The sequence below is a fragment of the Colobus angolensis genome, unplaced genomic scaffold, assembly GCF_000951035.1.
Source record: "Colobus angolensis palliatus isolate OR3802 unplaced genomic scaffold, Cang.pa_1.0 Scaffold5, whole genome shotgun sequence".
NCBI lineage: Eukaryota > Metazoa > Chordata > Mammalia > Primates > Cercopithecidae > Colobus > Colobus angolensis.
In genome coordinates, this window is record NW_012118487.1 from 16,348,172 (window position 1) to 16,372,015 (window position 23,844).

Here is a 23,844-nt window from a genome sequence, read left to right on the forward strand (position 1 = left end):
GTATATAAAAGATGACATTCTCTATGCCTAGGTTTTCAATGAACCATGAGAACCAAGAGAGGTTTTCATAACTTCTCACAAAACGACTTAGCCAAGCCTTGAATCCCAGTCCTTTATTGGCTTTAACCTATCTCAAATTATTATAAAGGTACAGAAATGAGTAGCTATTCTGGACATAAAATTAGCACAGCCTCCTTAAGTGTTGTAGCTTAATTAAAATGATAAGAATGGAATTTGTCCTTTCAGTGGTATTGAATGAGGCTGCAGTTTTTTCTTTTCATATAAGAAAACTAAATCAGGTATCTATACAATAATATCTTTTATATGTTTCACATGATTTGAAATGAACTTCATACCTTGAATTGAAAAAAAGTAGCTACTGAAAATTATTTAAGCCCAATTCTTTAACATTTACTATGGTTTTGTTAAAGTTTTGGCTTACTGTAAGCCATGCTATGAAGAAATTTTATGCCTAGAATAATGTTAAGTAGGGAAAAAGACTGTCCAATGTTTAAACTACTGATTTTTAAAAAATAAAATAAGAACACAATATAGACTCAACATCCTACCAAGATACTTCCCATTGAGAATGTGATTTCAACAACAGTTTAATACAAAAGGCTGAAACTAACCGTAGAAATGCCAAGAAGATGCAGCTCTCCTTTATATGCACATGGACTTTTGCTTATATTCTCAATTTATATGAAAATAAAAGGACTAGATAGTTAAAATAAATCAGGTGCACCACATCTATTGCATTGTGTGATTTCAGAAGAATATGGTTAGGAAAAAAGTGATATTTAGAATTAGCTTTGTTATTAAAACCATTTTTATATAATAATAAAATATTCTGTCTTATATCAAAGTAGATATTATATATACAAATTTGTGAGTGGGGTGAGATATATGAACCATGATTCCAAGACAATTATATCTATTTCATAAGCTCACAAAAATCTAATGTTATTAAATTATGGTTACAAATATATACTCAAATTAACACATGCAAATAGATATATTGGAGTTTTCTTTATGAATTCCTGAATTTATCTTAATTAAATTTTAAGAAAAGTGTTTTCACCTTTGTTTAATTTTTTGGATGAATTATTATAACAAAATATGATTCTGGTTTAAATAGGATTATTCTCACTTTCAACATTATGGCATGCTTGTTTTCATGAGATGTTCTATTGATATATACTAGAAATATTCTATTAATACAGGATATTATTTTTATGAATTCTGGCTTTGAAGGTTTTAATTTTTTATTTACCCAAAAATACTGAATTTGTGTAAGTTTTCCTAAATGATCTTGATTTTCAGTACAAAACTAATTTATATATACCTAGAAAATCTCTTACTATTGAAAATAAAGATTTAACACCTTTAAACATGATGCAACGATGAGCCAGTAGTATTTTTTGGTACTTGTACATTTAAATTAAAATAGTACAGTAATAAAAGAGTAACTTTTTAAGCATTAAGCATTTCACAAATATTTCACAAATATTTAGCTAGTATAGCACTATAAAAGATATGCATCATACATTACATTGTACTTGATTTCAATGAAAACATAATTTTTGTAAATATTTAGATATACACATAGATACATACATCTAGCATACTTGAAAATAGTGCATTCAGTTATGCTTTTTTAATTTAAGGTAGAGACCAGGAGCAAAAGCAGATATTTTCTGACAGTCATACAATGAATTACAGATCATATATCATATTTACATTAATTTATCTAATTGGTATATCATAGGAAACTTAAAAAGTATTTGATAATATATTACTATTTTATGTTTATAAATAAATGAAAATCAAAACTTTTAAGATTCCTCAGTTTACAGATGTCATAACTGACACTGAATTTGCCCATTATTTTGGCAAATCATGTATTCTTCTTATTTTTATCTTTCAAATGAGGAAGAAATTATTAAATAATTGAGGGACATCTATAAACTGAGATCAATGAAAAGTTGTTTGAAAATGAAGATAATAGCAAAAGATTAAGAAGCGAGTTTAACTATATAATTAGCATGTTACAAAGAGCTGCAGAAAAAATAAATAGAATATTGATAGCAGAAGGGATAAAGGAATTATTTGTAAGAAAAATAATATAAAAATGCTAAAAGAAATAAAGGATGAGCTGGATTTATGATAGTGAGAAATCCAATTTGGATGGAGTAAAAATAGTAGAAAAGGTTCAGGAAGGTACTTTTAGAGTAGGTGGGAAATATTAATTATTACTACATGAAAAGATATCTTACATGCCAGATTAAGGAATAATGAAATTTACTAAAGAGAAGAGTATAACCATTTAACAACCTAAAAAAAAAAAAAAGACAAATAAATATCTACTAGACGAATGAATAAACAGACAGATTAGAGATATAGAGAAACAGAGCCTACTTCATGTAATTTTCAAAACAGTTTTCAATTTTAAGTAATAAAATAATGATAATAAATATAGTCAACTGATTTTTGATAAAGGAGCAAAGGCAATACAATGAAGTAAAGAAAATCATTCAACAAATGCTACTGGAACAACTAGACCTCTGCATAAAAACATATCTATATACAGATATTACATCCGCCAAAAAAAGGAACTCAAAATGGATTATAGATCTAAATATAAAATGCAAAACTATAAAACTCTTAGAAGATAACATTAAGGGTGGTTCATCAATTGTGACAAATGTATCATCCGGGTGTGGTATATTGATATTGGGTGAGGCTGTATGCATTAGTGAGTAACAGGCACATGGGCTCTCTCTGCACTTTCCATTTTATTTTTCCTGGAACCTAAAACAGCTCTTAAAAAAGTGAATTAAAATAAATAATTATAACAATAATATAATAAGAACAATCAACTCATGTTTTACAATGATTACATAAAATAATCCATGTAAAGTGCACAGTGCAATACAAAGCACAAAATAATATTCCAAAAATGTCAACTATTGATTTATGATGAATATGCTATTTGTTCCCTTCACTGTAATATTTGGGATATTCCCTTCAGTGCAATATTTGGAACCCGCCTCCCCGGTTCATGCCATTCTCCTGCCTCAGCCTCCCGAGTAGCTGGGACTACAGGCAGGAGCCACCATGCCTGGCTAATTTTTTGTATTTTTTAGTAGAGACGGAGTTTCACCATGTTAACCAGGATGGTCTCGATCTCCTGACCTCGTGATCTGCTCGCCTCGGCTTCCCAAAGTGTTGGGATTACAGGCGTGAGCCACTGCGTCCGGCCAATAACTCCTATTCTTAAATACGGTGACATATTAAATGGAAAAGAACTTGTCAATTTTTTTCTAGCAATTGATTTGGAGGTTGCCTTTTTATTCTATTCCCACTTTTTCATCTTATGATCTGCTGGACGGTGATAAAACACCATCCTGAAAGTTTACATAATAACACTGAATAAAATGACTAATAGTAACTAAGCACATGATATGGTGCAGGCATTCTGCTAAAATATTGATGTAATCATCACAGAAAATCTTCACGACTGTGTTACCATCAGACCTACTCTCATTTTGCAGTTGCTAATATGCTCATAGATGACTGAAGGTCACACAATTGGTAAGAGGCAAAAACAGGTTGACCCCAGGCCACTGGACTTGAAACTCAGAGGTCTCAACCCTGTGGTTGATGCAGGGTTCTGTCATGTACAGGCTTACATCATTTTATTGTGCTTCCCTTTACTGAACATCATCGGTACTGTGTTTTTACAAACTGAAGATTTGTGGGAACATTGTGTTGAGCATTTTATTGGCACCATTTTTCAAACAGCATGTGCTCACTTCATGTCTCTGTGTTATATTTTGGTAATGCTGCAATATTTCAATCATTTTCATCATTATTATATGTGTTATGGTGATCTGTGATGACTGATCATTGACGTTACTACTGTAATGGTTTTGGGGCACCATTAACCAGGTCTGTATAAGATGGCAAACGATCAATAAACATTGTATGTCTTCTGACTGCTCCATCGACTGGTCATTCCTTCATCTCTTCCCCTATTCTCTGAGATGCAACAATATTGAAATCAGGCCAATTAATAACCCTACAATGCCTTCCAAGAGTTCAGTGAAAGGAAGAGTCACACTTCTCTCACTTTAAATCAAAGGCTAGAAATGATTAAGCTTAGTTATGAGGACATGTTGGAAGCCGAAACAGGTTGAGATCTAGGCCCATTGCACCAAATTTGTACAAATTGGCCAGCCAATTTGTAAGTGCAAAGGAAAAGTTCTTGAAGAAAATTAAAAGTGCTATTCCAGGGAACACACAAATAATAAGAAAGTGAAATAACCTTATTGCTAGTATGGAGAAAGCTTTTGTGGTCTGGATAGAAGAGCAAACCGACCATAACACTCACTTAAATGAAAGCCTAATTCAGAACAAGACCCTAATTCTCTTTAATTATATGAAGGATGAGGGAGATGAGAAAGTTGTAGAAGTAAAGTTGGAAGTTAGCAGAGTCTGGCTTATGAGGTTTAAAGAGAGAAGCTGCCTCTATAACATGAAAGTGCAAAGTGAAGCAGCAAGTGCTGATGTAGAAGCTGCAGCGGGTTATTCAGATCTAGTTAATATCATTGATGAAGGTGGCTGCACTAAACAACAGTTTCCATGTGGGTGAAACAGCCTCCTATTGAAAGAAGATGCCATCTAGGACTTTCATAGCTAGAGAGGAGAAGACAATACTGCTGTTAAAGCTTCAAAAGACAGGCTCAATCTCTTGTCAGGGGATAATGCAGGTGGTGAGTTGAAGCCAATACCCATTTACCAGTTCAAAAATCCTAGGGTTTTTAAGAATTATGGTAAATTTACTTTGTCTGTTTTCTAGAAATGGAAAAACAAAGCCTAGATTATAGCACATCTGTGTACAGTATTGTTTACTGGATATTTTAAACCCACTGTTGAGACCTACTGCTCAGAAAATAAAATTACTGTTCATTGAAAATGCACCTTTTCCTCCAAGAAGTCTAATGGAGATATATGTGAAAATTAATGTTTTCATGCCTGCTAACAGAACATCCCTTCAACAGCTCATGGATCAAGGAGTCATTTTGAATTTCAAGTGTTACTTTTTAAGAGAAACATTTTATAATGTTATAGATAGTGATATTTCTGATGGTTCTGGGCAAAGTAAATTGAAAACTTTCTGGAAAGGATTTACTCTTCCAGATGCTGTTACTATTCTAAGATGCGGTTAGATTCATGTGAGGTCAAATTAGCAACAATAAGAGGAATTTGAAATATGTTGCTTACAAACCTCGTGGATGACTTTAAGGGGTTCAAGTCCTCAGTAAAGGAAGTAACTGCAAGAAACAATTTCATGAAGAGTTAATTGAAGAATGCACTTAAAACAGTGTGCCGCAGAAACAAAATGTGTTACATGTTCATCTAAATATTATTACATGGCATGTGCATAGAAAGTTTATGCATATGCCATGTGATACTACTTAAATTGTTTTTTGCAGTGGTATATTTAGTGACATATACTGTTGTCAACACTCTAGTTATATCTTTATTTATTTCTTCTTTTAAGACAGAATCTCACTCTATTATCGAAGCTAAGTATAGTTGTGCAAACATGGCTCATTGCAGCCTTCCAGACTCAAGGAATCCTCCTACATTAACCTCCTGAGTAGCTGGTACTACAGGTGCATGCCACCTTGCCTGGACAATTTTTCTAATTTTTGTAGAAATGGGGTTTCACCATGTTGCCCAGGCTGGTCTCACACTCCTGAGCTCAAGGTAGCCTCCTGCCTTTGCCTCCCAAAGCGCTGGGATTACAGGAGTGAGCCACTACACCTGGTCTATGGCTATATCTTTACTAATTACAGTAATATCTTGTCCAAATTTCCTGCTAATACAATTACCACAAATATATTTGACATAAAAGGATATGAGACCCTCAAACCTCAAAAAAAAAAAAAAAAGAAAACAAAGTCAAATTTATGAATGGTATATAAAAGATGACATTCTCTATGCCTAGGTTTTCAATGAACCATGAGAACCAAGAGAGGTTTTCATAACTTCTCACAAAACGACTTAGCCAAGCCTTGAATCCCAGTCCTTTATTGGCTTTAACCTATCTCAAATTATTATAAAGGTACAGAAATGAGTAGCTATTCTGGACATAAAATTAGCACAGCCTCCTTAAGTGTTGTAGCTTAATTAAAATGATAAGAATGGAATTTGTCCTTTCAGTGGTATTGAATGAGGCTGCAGTTTTTTCTTTTCATATAAGAAAACTAAATCAGGTATCTATACAATAATATCTTTTATATGTTTCACATGATTTGAAATGAACTTCATACCTTGAATTGAAAAAAAGTAGCTACTGAAAATTATTTAAGCCCAATTCTTTAACATTTACTATGGTTTTGTTAAAGTTTTGGCTTACTGTAAGCCATGCTATGAAGAAATTTTATGCCTAGAATAATGTTAAGTAGGGAAAAAGACTGTCCAATGTTTAAACTACTGATTTTTAAAAAATAAAATAAGAACACAATATAGACTCAACATCCTACCAAGATACTTCCCATTGAGAATGTGATTTCAACAACAGTTTAATACAAAAGGCTGAAACTAACCGTAGAAATGCCAAGAAGATGCAGCTCTCCTTTATATGCACATGGACTTTTGCTTATATTCTCAATTTATATGAAAATAAAAGGACTAGATAGTTAAAATAAATCAGGTGCACCACATCTATTGCATTGTGTGATTTCAGAAGAATATGGTTAGGAAAAAAGTGATATTTAGAATTAGCTTTGTTATTAAAACCACTTTTATATAATAATAAAATATTCTGTCTTATATCAAAGTAGATATTATATATACAAATTTGTGAGTGGGGTGAGATATATGAACCATGATTCCAAGACAATTATATCTATTTCATAAGCTCACAAAAATCTAATGTTATTAAATTATGGTTACAAATATATACTCAAATTAACACATGCAAATAGATATATTGGAGTTTTCTTTATGAATTCCTGAATTTATCTTAATTAAATTTTAAGAAAAGTGTTTTCACCTTTGTTTAATTTTTTGGATGAATTATTATAACAAAATATGATTCTGGTTTAAATAGGATTATTCTCACTTTCAACATTATGGCATGCTTGTTTTCATGAGATGTTCTATTGATATATACTAGAAATATTCTATTAATACAGGATATTATTTTTATGAATTCTGGCTTTGAAGGTTTTAATTTTTTATTTACCCAAAAATACTGAATTTGTGTAAGTTTTCCTAAATGATCTTGATTTTCAGTACAAAACTAATTTATATATACCTAGAAAATCTCTTACTATTGAAAATAAAGATTTAACACCTTTAAACATGATGCAATGATGAGCCAGTAGTATTTTTTGGTACTTGTACATTTAAATTAAAATAGTACAGTAATAAAAGAGTAACTTTTTAAGCATTAAGCATTTCACAAATATTTCACAAATATTTAGCTAGTATAGCACTATAAAAGATACGCATCATACATTACATTGTACTTGATTTCAATGAAAACATAATTTTTGTAAATATTTAGATATACACATAGATACATACATCTAGCATACTTGAAAATAGTGCATTCAGTTATGCTTTTTTAATTTAAGGTAGAGACCAGGAGCAAAAGCAGATATTTTCTGACAGTCATACAATGAATTACAGATCATATATCATATTTACATTAATTTATCTAATTGGTATATCATAGGAAACTTAAAAAGTATTTGATAATATATTACTATTTTATGTTTATAAATAAATGAAAATCAAAACTTTTAAGATTCCTCAGTTTACAGATGTCATAACTGACACTGAATTTGCCCATTATTTTGGCAAATCATGTATTCTTCTTATTTTTATCTTTCAAATGAGGAAGAAATTATTAAATAATTGAGGGACATCTATAAACTGAGATCAATGAAAAGTTGTTTGAAAATGAAGATAATAGCAAAAGATTAAGAAGCGAGTTTAACTATATAATTAGCATGTTACAAAGAGCTGCAGAAAAAATAAATAGAATATTGATAGCAGAAGGGATAAAGGAATTATTTGTAAGAAAAATAATATAAAAATGCTAAAAGAAATAAAGGATGAGCTGGATTTATGATAGTGAGAAATCCAATTTGGATGGAGTAAAAATAGTAGAAAAGGTTCAGGAAGGTACTTTTAGAGTAGGTGGGAAATATTAATTATTACTACATGAAAAGATATCTTACATGCCAGATTAAGGAATAATGAAATTTACTAAAGAGAAGAGTATAACCATTTAACAACCTAAAAAAAAAAAAAAGACAAATAAATATCTACTAGACGAATGAATAAACAGACAGATTAGAGATATAGAGAAACAGAGCCTACTTCATGTAATTTTCAAAACAGTTTTCAATTTTAAGTAATAAAATAATGATAATAAATATAGTCAACTGATTTTTGATAAAGGAGCAAAGGCAATACAATGAAGTAAAGAAAATCATTCAACAAATGCTACTGGAACAACTAGACCTCTGCATAAAAACATATCTATATACAGATATTACATCCGCCAAAAAAAGGAACTCAAAATGGATTATAGATCTAAATATAAAATGCAAAACTATAAAACTCTTAGAAGATAACATTAAGGGTGGTTCATCAATTGTGACAAATGTATCATCCGGGTGTGGTATATTGATATTGGGTGAGGCTGTATGCATTAGTGAGTAACAGGCACATGGGCTCTCTCTGCACTTTCCATTTTATTTTTCCTGGAACCTAAAACAGCTCTTAAAAAAGTGAATTAAAATAAATAATTATAACAATAATATAATAAGAACAATCAACTCATGTTTTACAATGATTACATAAAATAATCCATGTAAAGTGCACAGTGCAATACAAAGCACAAAATAATATTCCAAAAATGTCAACTATTGATTTATGATGAATATGCTATTTGTTCCCTTCACTGTAATATTTGGGATATTCCCTTCAGTGCAATATTTGGAACCCGCCTCCCCGGTTCATGCCATTCTCCTGCCTCAGCCTCCCGAGTAGCTGGGACTACAGGCGCCCGCCACCACACCAAGCTAATTTTTTCTATTTTTAGTAGAGACGGGGTTTCACCATGTTAGCCAGGATGGTCTTGATCTTCTGACTTCGTGATCTGCCGGCCTCGGCTTCCCAAAGTGGTGGGATCACAGGCTTGAGCCACCGCACTGGACCCTAACTTTCTTTAAACCACCCAAAATGTATCTAACGCATGAACTAAAATTAGTTTTTAAGAGAAGGACATGATACAGTGAGGGCAGGCAGCGGCTGGAATTAATTCATTATTCCTTGAAAAGGTAATGAGAAACAGCAATTTTTGTTTGATTCCCATTGCCATCTGCTGAAAAGGATTATTAATTTTCTAATAGGAGTATGCAACTAGCTAAAGGATTAATATAAATCTCCTGAAATCAAATAATTCAATGTTTAGAATTGTACATGTTAGATACTATGTTCCACTTCAGCAGGAGTTGTATGTTCAGAAAAGAAATGCAAACTTTAATTTCTGGGAAAAATTAGTGTAAAATATGTATTTCAGTATGCCACACATAACAAATAAGTAAGTTTATAAAGATAAATGTTTGAATGGAAAATTGGATATATTTGAATTATTGTCGGAAATCTGTCTCAAAATAAATGAATGGTTGTCTGACTAACCTTCACACTAGAAATAATGAGTGTCACTTTAATCAACAGTTGAGAACAATAAGAAAAATTGCAGTAGGCACCAAATTTAAAGATTGATTCTGGAAGTTAGCAAAATTATACTAGTAATGACTTAGTTTTATTTCTAATTGAATGTCAACATTTTATTATTCAATAAAATTCTTAGGTTAAACGGATATTTATCTTTTTTTCTAAGATACATAGTTGTAGGACATATTAATCAAGGTTTTTTTTTTTTTGAGATGGAGTCTGGTTCTGTCGCCCAGGCTGGAGTGCAGTGGTGCGATCTCGCCTCACTGCAGGCTCCATCTCCCAGGTTCACACCATTCTCCTGCCTCAGCCTCCCGTGTAACTGGGACTACAGGCACCCACCACCTCGCCCGGCTAATTTTTTTGTATTTTTTTTTAAGAGATGGGTTTTCACTGTGTTAGCCAGGATGGTCTGGATCTCCTGACCTCCTGAGCTGCCCGCCTCGGCCTCCCAAAGTGATGGTATTAAAGGCATGAGCCACCGTGCCCGGCCTAATCAGTGTTTTCTAATTGCACTTCCAGTGAACAAAACTTAGTGAGATAAGTTTGCAATAAAAATAATGATTACTATTATTTAGAGCTTTACTTGTTTTAAAGATGGTAGATAATAACTTTATTTGAATAAATTCTATTTTAATCTTGAGAATAAGCTTAAGAGAAATATTGTTGGCATTTTGGAGTGGGAACCTGAGACTTAGAAATGTATTTTTAAGATCAGTAAACTGGTACAGGATGGAGGAAAAGCTCAGATTTGGATTTTATCACTTTAAAACTTCTACTCTTTTCCAGTACACTATACATTTTATGATCACTTGGCATCCTAAACCTCAGAACACAGAGTTCATACCTGTCCTTTCTACTGCACTTTTACACCTTTGTCCAGCAAAGAACATTATATAACTATATACAATATGATTAGTTTCCTTATTATAAGAATACTGAATGAATGAATAAAGATTTGGGGCTGCTTATCTGAAAGAAATAATCCAAGCAGCAACATAAAGTTGTGGTTTAGAAGTAAATACAGTTTTGGAACGAAAGAGCTCTGCACTTTTGTGCTGTGCTGTCTTGCATTAATCATGCTCCTTCGTGTCATTTTTATTTTGAAATTTTTTCTGTACAAAGCTGGGGATGGGGGTTAGAAGTGCTACTTCAAAATCCAAATGGAAATCATGCAGGATCATACAGTATCTTCATCCATTTTGTGTTGCTATAAAGAAATACTTCAAGCTGGGTAATTCATCAAAAAGTATTTATTTGCCCCATGGTTTTATAGTTCGTACAAAAAGTATGGCACCAACATCTAAATCTGTGGAGGGACTCAGGGAGCTTCCATTCAACAGAAGGTGAAATAGAGCCATTATGTGCAGAAATCACATGGAAAGAGAGAAAGAAAGAGAGGGGTTGGGGTGCCAGGCTTTTTAAACAACCAGCTGTCAGGAAAAAAAAGTGAGAACTCATTTCTATTCCACAAGAAAAACACTGATGTAATCATGAAGGATCCAGCCCCATGACCCCTGCGCCTCCTCTTAGGCCCAACCTCCAGCACTGGGGATCACATTTCAGCATGAGGTTTGGAAAAGACAAACATCTAAACTATGGCATGTAGTTTTTTAAACTGCATGGAAATTGTATTAACTTTCTTCTTTTTTCACATGTGCTTGTCTTCCCTATCCAGGGATGATAGGTTTCCTGATATACCCAGCACAGTACGAGGCACTATAAGTTATCAAATATTTTTATTTCACTAGACACTGGACAACGTTGTGCTTATTTTGTTCAAAAAATATTTGAGCAGCTAAAAAATATTTTTCTTTGAGATGGAGGAGATCCCATTAAATTCAAATTATGTTTTAAAGTCTCAGTAAATATGAAGTGGTAATCAATCTGCTTAAATAAATTCCAAGGCTTTCATAAATTTTGAAAACAAATATTGAAGAAATTAGAATAAATAAAAGTGATTCTGCTCTGCTCACATGATATTAGAAATGCAGCATTTTTAAAGGTTTTTTAAAGGTATAACGCATATGGCAGTTCAAACCTGACAAAAACTAGAGATATGGTACAAAAAAAACTAGAGATATGGTACAAAATGTTTTGGTGGAAATCAAGTTCATATTTGATGTGGCACTGTTTCACGGCAAAACTTAATGCAATTGTGTGTTGTTTCTGGCTTCCATATAATCTGAAAAATATTCTATATAATATGAATATTCTATATAAAAATGAATATTCTATATAAAAATAGAATTTAAAATATTCTATATAAAAATAAAACTCTATATAATCTGAAAAATAACCACAAACTACTAGAATAATCAGGAAAGTTAGAACTGAAGGAAACAATAGAGTAACTAAATCTCTTATTGTTTTTGTTGTATCATTAATTATTCTTAGAAAATATAATGGTATAACCACTAAAAACACAGAAAAACTTACCCTTTCACTAAATTTTGAGTATTTTTTTAAATGTTGCTTATAAAAACACTAGTATTTCCAGCATTCTACTGATGCCTAAATTAATCTCAAGAGTATATTGAGTAGTCTCCGTAAGAACTCACTATGTGGCTCAAATATTAATACTTATCTCTATCAAGTACAAATGATGCTTTGAATTGTAATTGGGATGAAGAAAGTAAAACCAACCTTGAATTTTTATACTTAAATTGATCATAAAGTAAAATGTTTGCTAACTTCAAGTAGCACAGAGTCTAAGAGTATCCCATGTCTTATGAAAAATGCATATTCTATTTATGTACTAAAATTGAAAGTCTTTCACAGTTTATATTCATTTTCATTGTATAATCATTACCTATAAACCATGCTTTTTGCTCTTCCATAAAGTTTTATGGTGCAAATTTCAAGAAATATCTAAAAACATTTAACAGCCTCTATTATATCTTCTGTGAAATATTCCCTAATTGCAAATTAGGTGGTTAGTGGTTTGAAAGAGTTAATGTGCCTCCAAACCTCTCTTATTATCTGAGAGTAATTGTAGGCATTGGGCTCATTAAGTAACACATTAACCCTCCTCTCCTAATACAGAAACTTCACATTTATGCTTTTTTCTTCTTTTTTAAACATTCATTTTCTTTCCTTTTTATTATTTTTAAATTGTCTGGATTCAGTTCAGCAATATCAGCTTACAATTTTAGTATGAAACTCTCTTTTAACATTAACGTTTTATGCATATCTATAATTTTGATCAAGGACTTTCTGAAAATCTTTGTTGAGTGACTTAATTTAGACTAATATATGTTGCTTCATAACATTAATATAAATACAAATGTATTATTTTTATAGCAATACTTCAGAGGTCAAGATTATGACATTGTCTGTTTTATTATTAAGATGCTCAGTTATTATATCTTATCCCCCAACTGTAATTATTCCCACCAGGATTTTATAAAAGAATTGATGCAGTTCTCACATGTCATCAGAGGCTGATATGCTCTAAGTTCATATCCTTTGGTATTTACTGCTCATATAACCTTGCTTAATTAATACCAGTCACTATGCTTCCCACACGTTGTCACCAATTGACTCATTCATATGACATTACTAACCTTTGTCATATTTTGTACTGTCAGTAGGAAAGATTCTTTCATTATTTTTATGAGGGACTTCCCCTAGTATAGTTCTATAAATCTTCTTTTCTCTGCCATACTTTACAGAGATTCAATGGAGGTCTGACTTTGAGATGGTCAATGCAGGATCATATTCCTTTTTAGGTCAATATTCTCTTTGATATGTAGGCTTTAACACTTAGCTTTATGCAATTTTCTCAGCGCCTCCTACCCCCACCATTTTCCCCCCATTTGCAGATCTTAATTCATATGGTAAGTCTGTATGTATCCAAATCTCAACTGTGGTCTAGGTTTAAATTCTTTTCAATAGAAATACTGCATCCTATGTCAACTAAGCAATGTATTGTGCAATTATCTTCAGAACTCTTGAATATTTTATGACCTTGAAAATGTTGAGGATCATCTATAGGGTGAATGAGCACATAGTTGATTCTATAAGAATCAGCCTCTAACCCACCCTAAAATTATCTATTTCAAAATAAAAAACATTTTAAATCTTTTTATTTTATTTATTTATTTTATTTTATTTTATTTTTTTTGAGGCAGAGTCTCGCTCTGTCGCCCGGACTGGAGTGCAGTGGCCGGATCTCAGCTCACTGCAAGCTCCACCTCCTGGGTTTATGCCATTCTCCTGCCTCAGCCTCCCGAGTAGCTGGAACTACAGGCGCCCGCCACCTCGCCCGGCTAGTTTTTTTATATTTTTAGTAGAGACGGGGTTTCACCGTGTTAGCCAGGATGGTCTCGATCTCCTGACCTCGTGATCCGCCCGTCTCGGCCTCCCAAAGTGCTGGGATTACAGGCTTGAGCCACCGCGCCCGGCCCAATAAAAAACATTTTAAAGAGATTATATTATCTTCTTGCTAATTAGAGTCCACGTCTTCTTGGCTACTGTCAAATACTGTATTCAAAGAAATATTAATTATTGTATTTATCTTTCTTATAAAACTACATGTTACATAATTCCATTATGTAAAACTATAATTTATTACTATATCTTAAAAGTCAGATTACTATATATTTGACTTTATGTTAAAATACATACACATTTAATAGATAGCACATGTATTGAAACATCTAGAAAGGTTGCTGAATCCTAAAATATTTACAAATAGAGATATATCAAAAAGAGTAAATAAAAGTATGTTTTACACTTATTGTTTCAAAAATAGCAAGCTAAATATTTCATGTCAAAAATATAAAAACTCAAAAATTTATATTTCTTATGAAATCATTAAACTAAAGTTATGTCTGGACTAAAACTAAACAGCACACATAACTGAGACAAGTAAAAAGTAAAAAATGATGGTTTTTCCCTGTGTTTGCAAGTATGAAGAAATTTAAATTCTGCTTATAAATTATCTCATAACTCAGGATGAAAAAAATATTCTAAAATGTGAATCTTCTTTGCAACACAAAAACATGCACAGAGGACTACATCCTTAAATCAAGGGTCAAATAACTAAAAATGTACCAATCCTGGAGTGGGAAGAAAGTTGTCACTTTTTTATTACCTCAGTCATTCAGGAAATCTTAAGCCTCCCTCAAAACAGTTTGTCATAGTTCCAGTAAGGAACTATACTCAGTAAATTATCTTCAGGAGACTGTCAGAACCTTAGAACCCCTTTGGACTAATAGTCTACCGTAATTAATATCCTTAGTTTTATATTAATAATAATGTTTTAGGAAATTAGCACATAGGAAAAGAAAAACAGTTATACCCAGAATATTTCTCCATAAGCAAGATTAGCAGAAATAATGAGCTACAGAAAAAAACTCATAGTTTTTCAACTTTTTATTATTAAACAAAAATGGTAGAATTACTACCTTTATGATATTTTAAGAAAGATGAGCTGGAAAGAAGTTATGAAAACTAATAGAGTTGACTAGCAAAAAGATGGTTGGATATTGTATAAGTAAACATTCAATAATTCAAGTACCAATGTTAGAAATTTAATGAATGGGTTTAAAAGCAGGAAAGAAACAGCTAAAAACAAAATTGATGAATTAGAATGCAAGTTAATATAAACTACAATTAATTTTGATTGGAAGCCAATCAAAAATAATCAGATGTGCAAAAAAGCAGACTAATATTATACATAATGACTAGTACACTCAACTAATAGAAATAACACCAAGAATTATAAAGATGATGGAATTAACAAACACAGCACATTATCCATTCCCCAGGCAGAGGGCCTTCAGACTTTGCACTCTGAGATTCAGAATTGTTGCAGTTCAGTAATTTCAGTGAGTCTCTTTTTCTTACCCCTACAAATAGGAATCTTTTAGTTTTCCTTTCCCTGTCTTGTGATATTTCTAGAGCATTTTATGAGAATAAATCATCCTTTTATAACATTAGAGGAGTAACATCCAGATATCATGTACAGACCACCATTAATTACATCTTACTTAAAAATTACAGTGAGTTATGTGGAGATATTGTCTTTAAGATCATATTGTGACTGAATTGAGTATTGGATTTATCTGTCTTTGCAGGTAAGTGGTTATAGTTTGCTTAAGGGAGGGAGAGAGGGCCAAATATTTGGTGACCACCAGGACTAATTGTGGTGGATCATTATTTTATTAGTGCTGCAGCTTGATTATATCTGCCTCTAAATCTCCAGGACGTGGCAGGAGTGTATTTATTAGGCTTTTTGTTATGGAGTTAGGCCACCTGATTAGTAATAGGTAGTATTTGGTGAGCAAAAATGGCACATGCTTTTCTCAGACCAAATATTTGACAGATAATACAAGATGCTCCATAACTACCTTTCTCTCCAACATGGCAGTCAGTAATATTATAGATAATGGCTACATCTTTAGCCTGGGGGATTTAGAGAAGGTGACTCCAATTTAGCAACTTATGGTGTGAGCGATAAGTAGACAATTATGTGGCTTTTTATTTTGAACCTCAGCATTATCTAGCTCAAGGTTTCTCAACTTAAGCAGTCTATGTGTGGCCTGGATAATTCCTTGTTCTGGGGTGAGGACTGTCCAATGTGTTACAGCATTATTTGGCATTTTTCTGGCCTCTATTCAATGGATGTCAGATATCAGTAGCATCCACGCCCACCCACCCGATTGAAGCTAAATATGTCTGCAGACATTTCCACATGCCTCCAGGAGATGAAATCACTCCTGATTATTCTGGCTTAAAAAATTAGTAAAGCAAGATAAACATGACTATGTAAAACAATAATAATTATCCCTTTAAAACCAAATATAATTAAAATATATGAATAGTCAGGATTTAAACTCCTCTAAAGTTCTTGTATTGTCAAAAGGGTACTGAGTTATGTCATTCCTTTAGATAATGATTCATGCTCTAAATTCTATATTAATCATTAGAGGAATAAAATTAATAGTATCTGATATAATAAATGGGTAAAAACCAGCTAGGACAAAACACACACACACACACACACACACACACATACACACACACACGAATACTGACTTTAGACACTAATATATCCGTGGTTATATTAAATATTATATTCTCATATTAAAAAGATGTTAATCAGACTCATGAAACAAAATCCGATTTGCAAGTTACCAAAGTAGTAAGTAAAAAATAGTAAAGATATATTTTCCTAAATATATAAGAATCAAAATATTGTCAATAAAAAACTAATTAACAGCATGTTTACTTAGTTATATTAATAGCAAACAAAATACACTTTGAGCCAGAGAGCATTATTAAAGCCAATGTATATACAAGTTTCAATTATAGGGAGAGATGCAATCATTCTAAATTTGTATCGCTTAATGACATATTATCTCTTTCCCTTTCTCTTTCTCTGGTTCTTCACAAATACATGCTGCATGCAACAACATAGGCACAAACAGCAAAACGTGGAAAACGAAAGCAATAAAACTAGGAAATTACAAAATCTGTAGAGTGGAGAATGTTAACACACTCCTCTTACTAACTGATAGAACACATGGACAAAGGAAAAAAAAAGTAGAGATACACAGAAGACTTAAACAAGCTTAACAAACAAGACCTAAATAGGATGCAACATAATACTGTTCCCAAGAAGTGAGGGGCACACTTTTTTTTGAGCTTACAAAGAGTATTTATAAAACTCAACTAGAAAAACTATGAAGTTTTAAGGAAATATTAGCAAATTTCAAATCATTGAAATCACGTATCACATAATGTGGATTTTCTGGACAAACACATTTATGTTATAAATCACTAAACTCACTACTCCAAAATTATGTTTTAAATTTCTAGTGCATGCATACTGTAAGTTATAGATAAATAAACCATTATTCAAAGAATAAATTAAGAAAAATTTAAATTAGAATATTCCAATATATTCCAATATATTCTAATATTCTAATATATTATATAGAATAATATAGTAGAATAATATGTTATATATACTATTATATAGAATATAATTCTATATTATGTAGACATAATATATATCAGAATATATCATATAATCTAATATATTGTATAGAATAATGTATTAGAGTATTAATAAAAATGCTACATAGCAAAACTTCTGGAATCCTAATATAGTGAGATGTTCTAAAAAATTTATAGCATTAAATTCTTATGTAATATTGTAGAAGAGCTAAAATCTAATGATTCAAATGTTCATCTCAAGAGTTTGAAAAAAAAGACAAATCTTCAAAGAGAAAGAAGAAATAAATCCAAATGAGATAATTTTTTAAAAGACAAAACATATTTGAGACAAAAATTAAACAAAAAATTAAATGATGTAAGATTGGGAAGACTAAAATGAAGAAAATAGAAAATGTATACATTAATGAAAATTTTTGACAGACAAAATAAACATAAATAGGAAACGTATAAAAGCTGATTATAACTGTTTGAAAGAGGTTATCTATGAAGGGGTAGAGGTGTTTCTTAATAAAGACAGACTCACTAGACCTAGATGGTCTAGGCTACAAAGTCTTTATAACCATTCACTATATTCTACATTCACATTTAATACAGTCTTTTATTTGTCTATTATATTTTTCAATCAAAATGTTTATACACTAAATTTACAGTAAATATTTAGAGAATATTCAAATATATAAGCATCACCATTGCTTTAAAAGCTTTTTAATTATCATAATCCTGTATGCAGAAAAGATAAAACTCAATTTTATTCAAAATTAAATTACTCCCACGCCTGGAATCCCAGCACTTTGGGAGTCCGAGGCGGGCGGATCATGAGGTTAGGAGATCGAGACCATCCTGGCTAACGCGACGAAACCCTGTCTCAACTAAAAATACAAAAAAATTAGCCAGGCGTGGTGGCAGGCGCCTGTAGTCCCAGCTACTCGGGAGGCTGAGGCAGGAGAATGGCTTGAACCTGGGAGGTGGAGCTTGCAGTGAACTGAGATCGCGCCACTACACTCCAGCCTGGGTGACAGAGTAAGACTCTGTCTCAAAAATAAAATAAATAAAGTAAAATAAAATAAAATAAAATAAAATAAAAACTTATAGGCAATAAGATAAAGAATAATATTCCATCAGTTTAATGTCAAAAATGATTACAGAGGTTTAAATGTAGAAGATTATACACCATGCCAATGGCTAAATTTATTTTAAGAATTAAGAAACGTTCAACTTGTGTTAGTCAGTTAACCTAGGATATCTCGTTTATTTATGACAATAACCAAAAATGTTTGGGTGAAAGGCATATTATTATCTACACAATATAGACAAGAGACCTTTGAATCAAAACTAAAATAATCTACTCACTTTTATATTAAGCAGCAAACTAAAGTTTAAAACAATGTTTTTCTTCCAGAGCTAAATTCCTTTCACTTCATGAACTATGCAGTTTAAATAGTTTTGATAAATTACTTAAAAGGATATACTTCCAAATTAGTTTGGAAACTAGCATGACCTTGATAACAAAACTTAGCAAAGACAGTACATAAAAGAAAACTATAGTTTGAATTTTTTATTTCGTAAAGTTAATATTCTAAATCAATTATTCATATGACTAAAAAGCCAAAAAGAAATCTGCAGTAAATACTGGAATTGAGAGATGCACAGAAGTCTCATTTTTTCACTAGTTTTCTGCCTCTAGGAAATATTTTCTTAGTATTTTTGAAAAATCATGATTATAGCATTTATAATAAATATAAAATAATCTAAATAGTAGCATAAATATAAAGGGTGATTTTTAAATGGCATAAAACGAAGTCCTTGCTACACTATGCACAGCTCTCAATACCGCTACTGCCAGTAATTGTAAAAAGATTTCTGCTTTTTTATTTTGCTGCTTTCTGTGTTGTTTTTAAATACTTTTTGAAGCAAATATGAATGGAGACAGAAATATTAACATATATAAATATACTTAACATACAAATGATTTCAGAAAATATTGTGACTGACAAAGCTGAATTTGCCTCAAGCGCCTCACAATCAACTTTATCATTTATTTCCTCGGTGAGCCCTGCTTAGACACTCATGTTTCCTCATTTTTAGGGCCATAGTTGGTTAGATAATGGACAACTGTTTTCAAATAGAAGTGAACGTTTTCTTAAAAATTAAATTGTAAGAGGCAAATGCTCTATTTTGTGACACTCCAAAAACGTCTATTCTTTCATTAGGAAAGTAGTATATACTTTTTTCTTTTCTCCAAGTTGACAATATGTTTCTCCCAAGAAATTAATCTTAATAATTAATAAACAGTCAAGTGGCTGAGGGTATGCCTTTCAAACTCCCTCCAAGAAACTGAAGAGCCAGTTTTTCCTTATTCCTAATCTCAGTAAAAAACTTTTCAGAGATCAAATTATTTTTCCTTTTATACAACATAAAAAAGTTTTTCTACTATCTGTATATGAAAATGAGAGTGGGGAAAATGAGAAGCAAAGGAACAATATTAAGTAAGCCCCTTTTCTGGAGTCCTGAACAAGTATAGATAAAGTTAGCTAAGATAGGTGAAGACATGTTTTAAAAGAAAGATAGATGAGTAAAATTGATGGAAATCCCTGCTTTATGTTTTCATTGTCAAAGGCCAAGACAGTCAAATCAATTAGATTCATTAAATGATAAGGTTAATGTTCAAACCTATGTACTTAATGCTGCTAGCTTGTATGAACAGCATTCCTGAGTGCCCTTTCTTAATGAATGCAGGAGAGTGTATATCTAATATGCCAAGGTTTTGCCCTGTGTTTCTGAGACTAAAATTCTGCTTTAATCCAAGAACCAAGCAATTCCATTAAAATTCTATACTTGCCAAAAGGTTTTGATTAACATTTGACATCAGTTTTGAGCTCTGAGGCATTTTAGTAGAGGTTACACAGGATTTAATATCTTGGAACACACACTTAAGTGTATTACCTTAGAAGGTATGGGGAGCCCACAGTAGGAAGAGTCGTGTCCTGAAATATTAATTTGATTTAATGCCTTGGAAGCAGTGTTAGAAAGACTTTTGAATAGGAGAAGATGGGAGGGGCAAATAAGATCCATTTGCCTTCCTACCATATTATTTAATTACTATCATTGAGTTGCCTAATTCACTGGATAACAATTAAATTCATCCTTCTAATTATAAGTATTTTATGTGATTTGTAGTTTGGCAATAGAATTTATAATTATGCAATACATTCTCATCTGTCTCTATATCCATAAAAATGTATGATCAATTAAAGATTCTCTACACATTTTCTACTTGTAGCCACATTTCTAAATAAACAGAATCATTTACTGTAACAATTCACTGAGCTGATGTTCATTTTTATTTTATTTGTAAGAATTATTGAATGACTTTATAAAATAATTTGGGTCAAAAATAACTGTTTGTTTAATAAATTCCATTGAATTGCTTCAGGTAATAAAAAGGTTGAGTTTCCTTTTTTTCAATGCATATAGAAATTAATATGATTCATCTCTTGCTGTCAAAAGCTTGAAATTCTCTGAGGCGTCAGGGACATCAAAAATTCAGATGAGGCAAGAAAACTGTTCTAGAAAAAAAAGAAAAGAAAAGAATCAGAAAAGAAAAAATTGCATTTCATTTATCATATTTAAAGAGTTGTTTGTTAAAATGTTGAAATGGTGCAAAAGTTATTTTGCCAATCATAAATTTTTCTTATGTGTCACTGTCTACCAGTCATCTCGCGCCTTCCTCTGAAAAATAGTAGAACATTTTATATTAATAGAGACATTTTATTCATTTAAAGATAAATATTTATATTGAAACTCAAATATTAGCAATACATTATTTGCAATGCTTTAATTTACTCCAGATCTTTCAATATTTAGAAATAAAAATATACTCAATTATCTTTTCAACAAACGACCTTTGGAAAACTGGTTGTTGATATGCAAAAGAATGAATTTACATCCTTATCCTATGCCAGCGGTCCCCACCCTTTTTGACACCAGGGACCAGATTAGTGGAGGACAATTTTTCCACTGAGTGTGGGGGCAGAAGGAGGATGGTTTTGGAATGAAACTGTTCCACCTCAGATCATCAGGCATTAGATTCTCATAAGGAGCACATAACTACCTAGATCCCTCACAGTCCCAGTTCACAATAGAGTTCCTGCCCCTGTGAGAATCTAATGCAGGATGCTGATCTGACAGGAAGCGGAGCTCAGGCAGTAGGGTAATGATCGCTCACCTCTTGCTGGGCCTCCCAGTAATGGTCTGTGGCAGGAGGTGTTAGAGCAAGGAACCCCTGTCTTCTTAGGCCATTGCAAAAATTACCTTAAAATGGATTAAAGGCTTAAACATAAGACCCCAAACTGTAAAAGTCTTATTAAATAGATGGGGAAAAATTTTAGGACATTGAATTTGGCAATGATTTCTTCAATATAATGCAACAGCACAGAAGAAAGAACAAAAAATAGACAAATGGTACTACATCAAGCAAACACTTTTGTGCCCTTCTCGTTTTTGGTCTGGCATAAGAAGAACCCACATGTCCTACTTCCATCCTAACAACAAATCAAAAGCTAAGCACAGTTAAAAATCAACAGCTCTACTAGGTCTGGCAGAAAAGTGGGATCTACTTCCCAAAAGCTGGAGAGACAGATGGATGGACACAGAATCACAACTTACTAAAGCAGAAAGCCCTGAACCAAAACACAGAGGAATCAGTGCCAGGGTAGGAAAACCTGAACTGTAACTGATGAGTTGCTAGAGGTTCAGGGTAGACAAACCTACATGATAAGTACTACAATTTTACACATCAATTTAAAAATAAATGTGGGAGAAAGGAAAACAACTCTAAGTGAACCCAAGCAAGGCAGTGGTGGAGGTACAAGAGGGCAGTTTTGTGAGTTTTACCTATAATAGTCAAATTAATAGAAACAGAAAGTGGAAAGTGGGTTACAAGGATATTGGCAGAGTGGGAAATGGGGAGCTGTTTAATGAGTACAAGTTTCAGTTTTACAACATAAAAATTTCTAGAGATGTGTTGCACAACAAAGTGAATGTACGTAACACTATTGAACTGTAAAAATGGTTTAAAAAGTAAATGTAAAAGGTATCCTCAACCTCACTTATTACATGTACCATGTAGTGTATTACATCATACAGGTATACCTTAATATAGTTAACCAACTTATTATTCATAGACATGTGAATTGTTTTATGTATTGTGTGTTACAAAATATTTTCTGTGAAAAACTAATATGATGTAAATGTTCTGGAGTATTCCAATGGGGTCATAAAAAGATGGGCGCATCTGCCAGAAAGATTGAGTAGTAGGATTGAGTAGCAGTTCCCATGAAGTAAAAGGGTAGCAAGAGGTGGTAGCTTTTAAGGCAAGGAAATAGAATATTTCAGGAAGGGCAGAGTAAATAACCATGTACATTTCTGCTATTTAGTTTGAATCAAATGCTGGAGTGGAATTGATCATTCAATTTGGTGAGACAGGGATCACTGGAATCTTTAAGATTGCCATTTCACGAGAGTGAAAGGAATAAAACCTCCTTAGACAGGGCTCATTGTTTATGAGTCATATAGAAACATAAGCAAGATCTATGACTGTAAAAAACCTTTTGAAATTGTTTGTTATGAAGTAGAAATGAAGCCAGTAGCTGGATCAAAATGTAAGGTCCTGGAAGTGTTTTTGTTGCTGTGGTTTTACCTTTTGTTTATTGTTTCATTAAAACTTTTATTATGAAATAACTACAAATTCACATTCAGTGGACATAACGCAAAGAGAGCCTATGTATTCTCTGGCCACTTTCCCCCAACGGAAGGAAACATCTTGCAAAACTCTAGTTTTTGCAAGACATTATTATAACCAAACATTGACATTGACACAATCAAGTAACAGAATATTTTCATCTCCGTAAGCATTTCCTCATGTTGTCCTTTTATAGCCATTCTCTTCACTCACCTTCCTTAACCCCTAGTACCAATACGCTGTACTCTGTATTTCTGTAAATTTGCGATTACATGAATATTGCATAAATACAGTCATAAAGCATGCAATTTTGTGCGGCTGGCTTTTCCACTTACCATAATTCCCTTAAGAATTATTTGCATTGTTGT